The sequence below is a fragment of the Myotis lucifugus genome, unplaced genomic scaffold (genome assembly GCF_000147115.1).
Source record: "Myotis lucifugus unplaced genomic scaffold, Myoluc2.0 scaffold_189, whole genome shotgun sequence".
NCBI classification, from domain to species: domain Eukaryota; kingdom Metazoa; phylum Chordata; class Mammalia; order Chiroptera; family Vespertilionidae; genus Myotis; species Myotis lucifugus.
Window position 1 is genome coordinate 2,502,537 of NW_005871237.1, and position 6,283 is coordinate 2,508,819.

A 6,283-nucleotide genomic window follows, 5' to 3' on the forward strand; every position below is an offset into this window, starting at 1 on the left:
GCTGGTGTGGCTCAGTTGGTTGCGCATTGTCCCGTGCATTGAAAGGTTGATCGTTTGATTCTGGTCAGGGCACACACTTGGGTTGTAGGCTCCATCTCCAGTAGGGGGCATGCAGGAGGCAGCCGATAGCTGTTCTGCTCTCACATCGATGTTTCTCTCTTCCTCTCTCTCTAAAAATCAATAAAAATATCTTTAAAAAAAAGAATGGACAATGGATTACAGTACACAACTGAGAATACTTTATAATTAAATATACTCAAGTTTGGTAAAATATTTAAAAATCACCTTTAGTATGCACACCTACAAATCATTATTTCAATGAGTAACCTATAAGTAAATTTAAAGATCTTTGGGGAGATAACATTTTCATCATAAAATATCCATTCCTCAGACTTGTGCCCCACCATCCCCTTTAGCCCACATAAAAACTATAACTTGCTGAATTTAGTAGACTCTGGGCTGTAGTTATCAGTTGAAAATTAAACTTGCAAGAGTGCAGAGAAATTGTGACTAAATACAGTGGTTTTCTCTAGCAGGTAGAGGTGGAGTCCATGTAACAGTGTTAATGGGATTCACATAATGCATTAGTTAAAGGGAAATAGCTACTATACTCCAGGCTAAAATACCAATTCTAATGAATCCTATCTGGAGAGACTGTTTGTGGACATAACTAAGTTACAGAGGGTGTCAATACGACAACAACAGCAGCAAAACCCCCATTTCCTTGGCCAATCTAGCTAAAAGACAAATTAAAGCTGGCTTCTTAAGAGCATAACACAGACACAAATTTTGTTCTTTTGATACCAAATTAAGGTGCTGGTGCTGCTTTTGTGTTTTCTGGAAGGGAAATGCCAGCTGTGCCATCACTGCGAGGATTTTAACAAAAGACAAGTTAAGAAATCGAATGAATGAACACAGTGTAAAATGGAGTTGTTCTGACAGCACATTGGAGTGAGGTGTAAATAGCTTCTGCTGGTCTTCTTAACCGGCTTAATCCCTTTATTCACTAATGGTAATTTCACGGCATTCTGAAAGTGTGTACACGCGAATTACAGTGCGCTTACCCAACCATTACACATTGGGCCTGTGATATTTCTTTTTCTCTTATGTTTGTAGCACAGGATTTTTAAAAAGACCTGCAATGACTTCAGCCGAGAGCAAATATTAATCTATGACCTTTTACTGTTTTTATTTTATATACCCTAGAGAGAAAGGTAGGATTCCAGTATGCTCGCAAAGCCAAATATGCTTGATTGTGTTAACTCACTGCCGACAGCTCTGAGGCCTGAGACAGGAGGCAGAGCAACCTCTGACGTTTTCATTATGCATTTGTCTGGCAGTTAGAAGGGAAGAAATAATTCATGTCATTACTACTATCCTGTCTTGGCCATTAAAATGTATTTCTCTAATAAAAAAATATTACCATATTTTAGAAGACAGTCTGACATGCCCTCAACCTTCTCCCTATCTCATATCCTGGCATTATTGTTTCTTATTTTAACAGTCACTTGAGTGAACCAAGTAGCACCATCACATCCCAGTTAAAAGATCATCAATTACAGTGAAACGACACTTTCACTTCATCTCAGCCACTGTTTCCAAGGCTGTACTCTGAGCCTTATCACCACCTGCAACTGCTAACGTCAGAAATCATAGCATGGCCCTGGACAGCGTTGCTAAGTGGTTAGAGCGCCCGCCTGCCCACTGAAGGATCTCGGGTTCAAGGGCACAAACCTGGGTTGCAGGTTTGATCCCTGGCCCTGTTCAGGGAAGATGCAGAAGGCAACCAATCGATGTGTCTCTCTCACATCGATCTCTCTCTCTCTCTCTCTCTCTCTCTCTCAAAATCAATGGAAAAAATATTCTCTAGGGAGAATTAACAAACAAACAAACAAACAAAATAAATCATAGCATGTTGCTCCTGACGTCCTATTATATGATTTTTTTCTGGCCTATCAATGATCTCCTCCTCCTCCCCATTCATATTATTCTTTGCATAGACTGGGCTGTGGGTTCACCTGCATCAGTGGAGAAATAGAGCCCCCACTAGGTATTTCAAACGTATAGAATTTAATATTGGGAATTGGTTACCAAAGGGTTGGAAAGGAAAGGCTAGAAGAGAAAAAAAAGTGCAGTTAGAGATTAATAGCTATTGGAAGCCATTCTCATTCTCATGGATGAAGGAGCCAGACCATGCCCCACTGAGGCTGCTGAGAACTTGCTGCTGCCATTGGAATGGTGCTGCCGAGGAGGACAGCAGCCTGCAGAGGGCACCACCCCTGCAGCTGCCCCTGCCTCTGCCCCTGCCCCTGACCCTGCTGGGCCCAGTGAGGAGCAGAGAGGTGGAGCTTCTCCACTGTATCCAGGCTCCACAGTGAGAAGTTAGCTGCTAGGGGCATCCAGGAAACGCAGTTTCCCCTGGACAGCACAGAAGCGCAGGGATGGAGTTCTGAGCCAACAGACAAAACCTACCCTTTGCCTGTTCAGCATTTATTCTCACCCTTTACCCTATATTCAACTTCCAGGAACAATAGCAGGATCACACAAACACCTCTTAGATATTTAAAGATGCTGTCACTTTCCCAAAAGAGAGGCCTCATCAGTCATTATTTCCATCTCTAGGTGATCTGCTCCCATTTGAATTTTCTTAGAATAAAGGTAATCATCAGTAATATTTCTTATCCTAATATATAAAAAGCCAGGGGCCGTCATGACCAAAACAAGCGGACAGACAACCAAATGCAGGCTGCTGGGGCAACAAGTTTACGAGCGGGCTTTTGGGGAGTGACCAACCGTCTAGAACCACAGCTTGTTTGGGTCCACCAGCCTCTCAGAGGGAGACATTTTGGGGTGCCTTCCCGGCGGGGGGGGGGGGCAGTTGAGGGCGGCCAGGCCGGCAGGTGGGGGCAGTTAGGGGCAATCAGGCAGGCAGGCAGAGGCGGTTAAGGGTGATCAGGCTGGCGGGGGGGTAGGGGGGGGCAGTTTGAGGCAATCAGGCAGGCAGGCAGGTGAGCAGTTGGGAGCCAGTAGTCCCGGATTGTGAGAGGGATGTCCGACTGCCAGTTTAGGCCCAATTCCTGGGATTGGGCCTAAACTAGCAGTTGGACATCCCCTGAGGGGTACTGGACTGGAGAGGGTGCAGGCTGGGCTGAGGGGACCCCCCCCCCTACATGAATTTTGTGCACCAGGCCTCTAGTCTATAATAATAAAAGCATAATATGCTAATTAGACTGGATAGCCAAACGACCTTCTGGACATCATTCCAGATGTCCTTCTGGAAGAAGTTGCAGTGACGGGGGCAAGGCAGAGGCAGTTAGGGGCAATCAGGCAGGCAGGCAAGCAGTTAGGAGCCAGCGATCCCGGATTGCAAGAGGAATGTCCGACTGCCGGTTTAGGCCCTATCCCGGGGACCAGGCCTAAAACCGGCAGTTGGACATCCCCTGAGGCATCCCGGATTACTAAACACTATATAAAATGGGATTCTATTTTTTGCATTAAAAAAGTACATGGACACATAATTGTAGAAAAAAGACTAGAAGAAAATAAAAATATCTAAATGAAACTGGGTATTATGAGTATAAGGATGTCCCCCTTTATCTATACTTTCAAATTTTCTACAATGAACATGTATTATTTTAATTTTTAAATGATTGCCAGGATTACAATAGTTACAAATTAATTTTGTAATATTATTTGGTGGAATTTGAATAGTAAGTAAAAGTTATATGCAATAATATATTAGTATTTTCATTATGTAGCTTTTTGTGTAAGAAAACTGCTTTTATCTTTCTGCTTGACCTCTTATTAATTTCTTGTAGTGATATTCCACTATAGTAGCTTTAAACTTATTAATTGCCAGTATCTATTTATATGAACGCAGACAAGGCTTGGTGTTGCTGTCCTCTGGGAGAGGCTACTATAAGAGAGTAAGGATAATGACCGCCAAGCAAATATTCAAGGGACTGAGCTTCATTTGTTAGCGTGCTACAGTGATGCGATAACAATGATGGTTTTGCTTCCAGTGTGGGGAGTATCTCCTAAACTGCAGAATGTACCCCTGCGTGGTCCATCCTCTGCCGTGTTGATTAGAAAGGAGACCACAGAGAACAAGGGTAGATAAGCATGAAATATCCTCCCACTGGCCAATCAGTAATCCCATGTTTGTATGGGAAGTGCAGCTGCAGTTGGGTCAGTGAATGTTACTATTTAATTATAATTCAATTAAAATCTAATTTAATTTCTAAATTCAACAAATTTAAAGCCAGCATGATAAAAGGAGTGAAATAGAAAGTTGTCCGGAAAGTGTTCTCTCATATTCTCACCCTCATACACTTCTCTTCCCTCCGGGGTTGATTCGCTCACTGCTCACCTCCCTCCCAGACATTGCTGGTCCGCCCCGGGGAATGTTTATTTGCTTGGAAAGAAACTTCTCTTTATTCTTAACCTGCACAAAGACATTTTGCCCTTCCCACTGTCTTAATGGAACCCGACTCTGCTTTTCTTCCTTTACAGTTGTGCCCATTCTTCCGTGCCCCTGGCCCTTCTAGGTCCGGGAGGAGGAGGTCTGGTTCTCCCAGCTCCACACCGCTGCTCCTATACCACTGACCGCCCAGTCCAGACCGCCTCCCCGGCAGGCAGGGGCCCAGTGCCGTCACACAGGCCCGGCACAGAAGTGCCCCAGGGCTTGGGTTTAATGCTCTGAAGTTAATCTTGAAACTCAACCATTGTTAGGAGCTAATTGTGCCCTCCCCCCAATTCATACATTGAACTCCTCGCCTGCAGTACCTCAGCTTGTGACTGTATTTAAAAATAGGGTCCGCCCTAACCGGTTTGGCTCAGTGGATAGAGCATCAGCCTGTGGACGCCAGGGTCCCAAGTTTGATTCCAGTCAAGGGCATGTACCTTGGTTGCGGGCACATCCCCAGTAGGGGTGTGCAGGAGGCAGCTGATCGATGTTTCTCTCTCATCGATGTTTCTAACTCTCTATCTCTCTCCCTTCCTCTCTGTAAAAAAACCAATAAAATAAATATTTAAAAAAAATAGGGTCCTTTAAAGACCTTTTACTTGAAGTTAAATGATGTCATTTGGATGGACCCTAATCCAATATGACTGGTAAGAGGAGTAGATTCCTAACGTTATAAAATTCCTGATAGGGGTTAGGACACAGACACGGAAGAAAGACCGTGTAGGACAGAGGGAGAGGCCGGCCCTCTGCAAGCAAAGCAAAGGCCTCAACAGAAACCAAACCTGCGACGTCTTGATCTCAGAATTCTAACCTGCAGAAATGGGATGAAATAGATTTCTGTGGTTTAAACCACCAGGTTCTTTGTGACGGCAGCCCTAGCAAACCAATATAACAGCGTTACCTTTTAATTTGTGCTTCTAGTGAAGTTGATGGGACAAGGGAGCACACACCAGCGTCCTGGGGCCTTGGCTCCCATGGGACCCCACCTTCTACCGCCTCCCCACCTTCCCTGGGCAGGTTCTTGGCTCCCACTCCTCCTCTCCTCCCCAGAACCCTGGGTCCTGCCCAGCCTGCCCTTCCGGCCTCCTCCCCAGGGCAGTGACTGTGTCATGACAGAGTATCAAGCCCAACTGTGTCCCACATTGCCCTCTGGTCCTGGTGGGGACTGGATGCAGGTGGGGATAGGGTTGGGATTGGGTGAACACCACCTCTGGCATCTTCAGCATGGCAGTGCCATCTCTGTTCTAGGCTGGCAGGGCCACAGTGTGTGTTTGGTGGGCACTTGGCAGAGGCGGGTCCATCGCCTACTGGCACGCAGGCACCAAGGCTGTCCTGGTGGTTATCTCCCCTCGGGAGCGGCCCTTCTGCTGTGGGTGTCGGAGTTGTGCTGTGGGAGGGAAGACTGATTTCTTTGTGTCCAGCAGGGGTGCAGCACATCAGGGGAGTTAGAAATGGAAAGCCGGTGAGCCGCACAGGGACGGAGCCCCCACTGGGCATCTGTGAGGGTCTGCGCTCACCCTGCAAGTGTCCCCATGTCCAAGGGATGGCAACATGACACAGCAAACAAAAACACAGTGACAGGTCAAGAGGGAGCGACTGCAGCAAAAGGGAAAGAGTTTTTTTCTTAATATTTTAGTATCTTTAACAGCATTATATTTGAACAAAGGCCCCCACATTTTCATGCTGCAATGGGTTCCACAAATAATATAGCCAGCCCTGCCCAGCCCCTCCCCCCCGACACACACACACACACACACACACACACAAATGTCACCCCGTTTAGGACTCAGACAACCTGGCTATTTTACACTCTCTCCT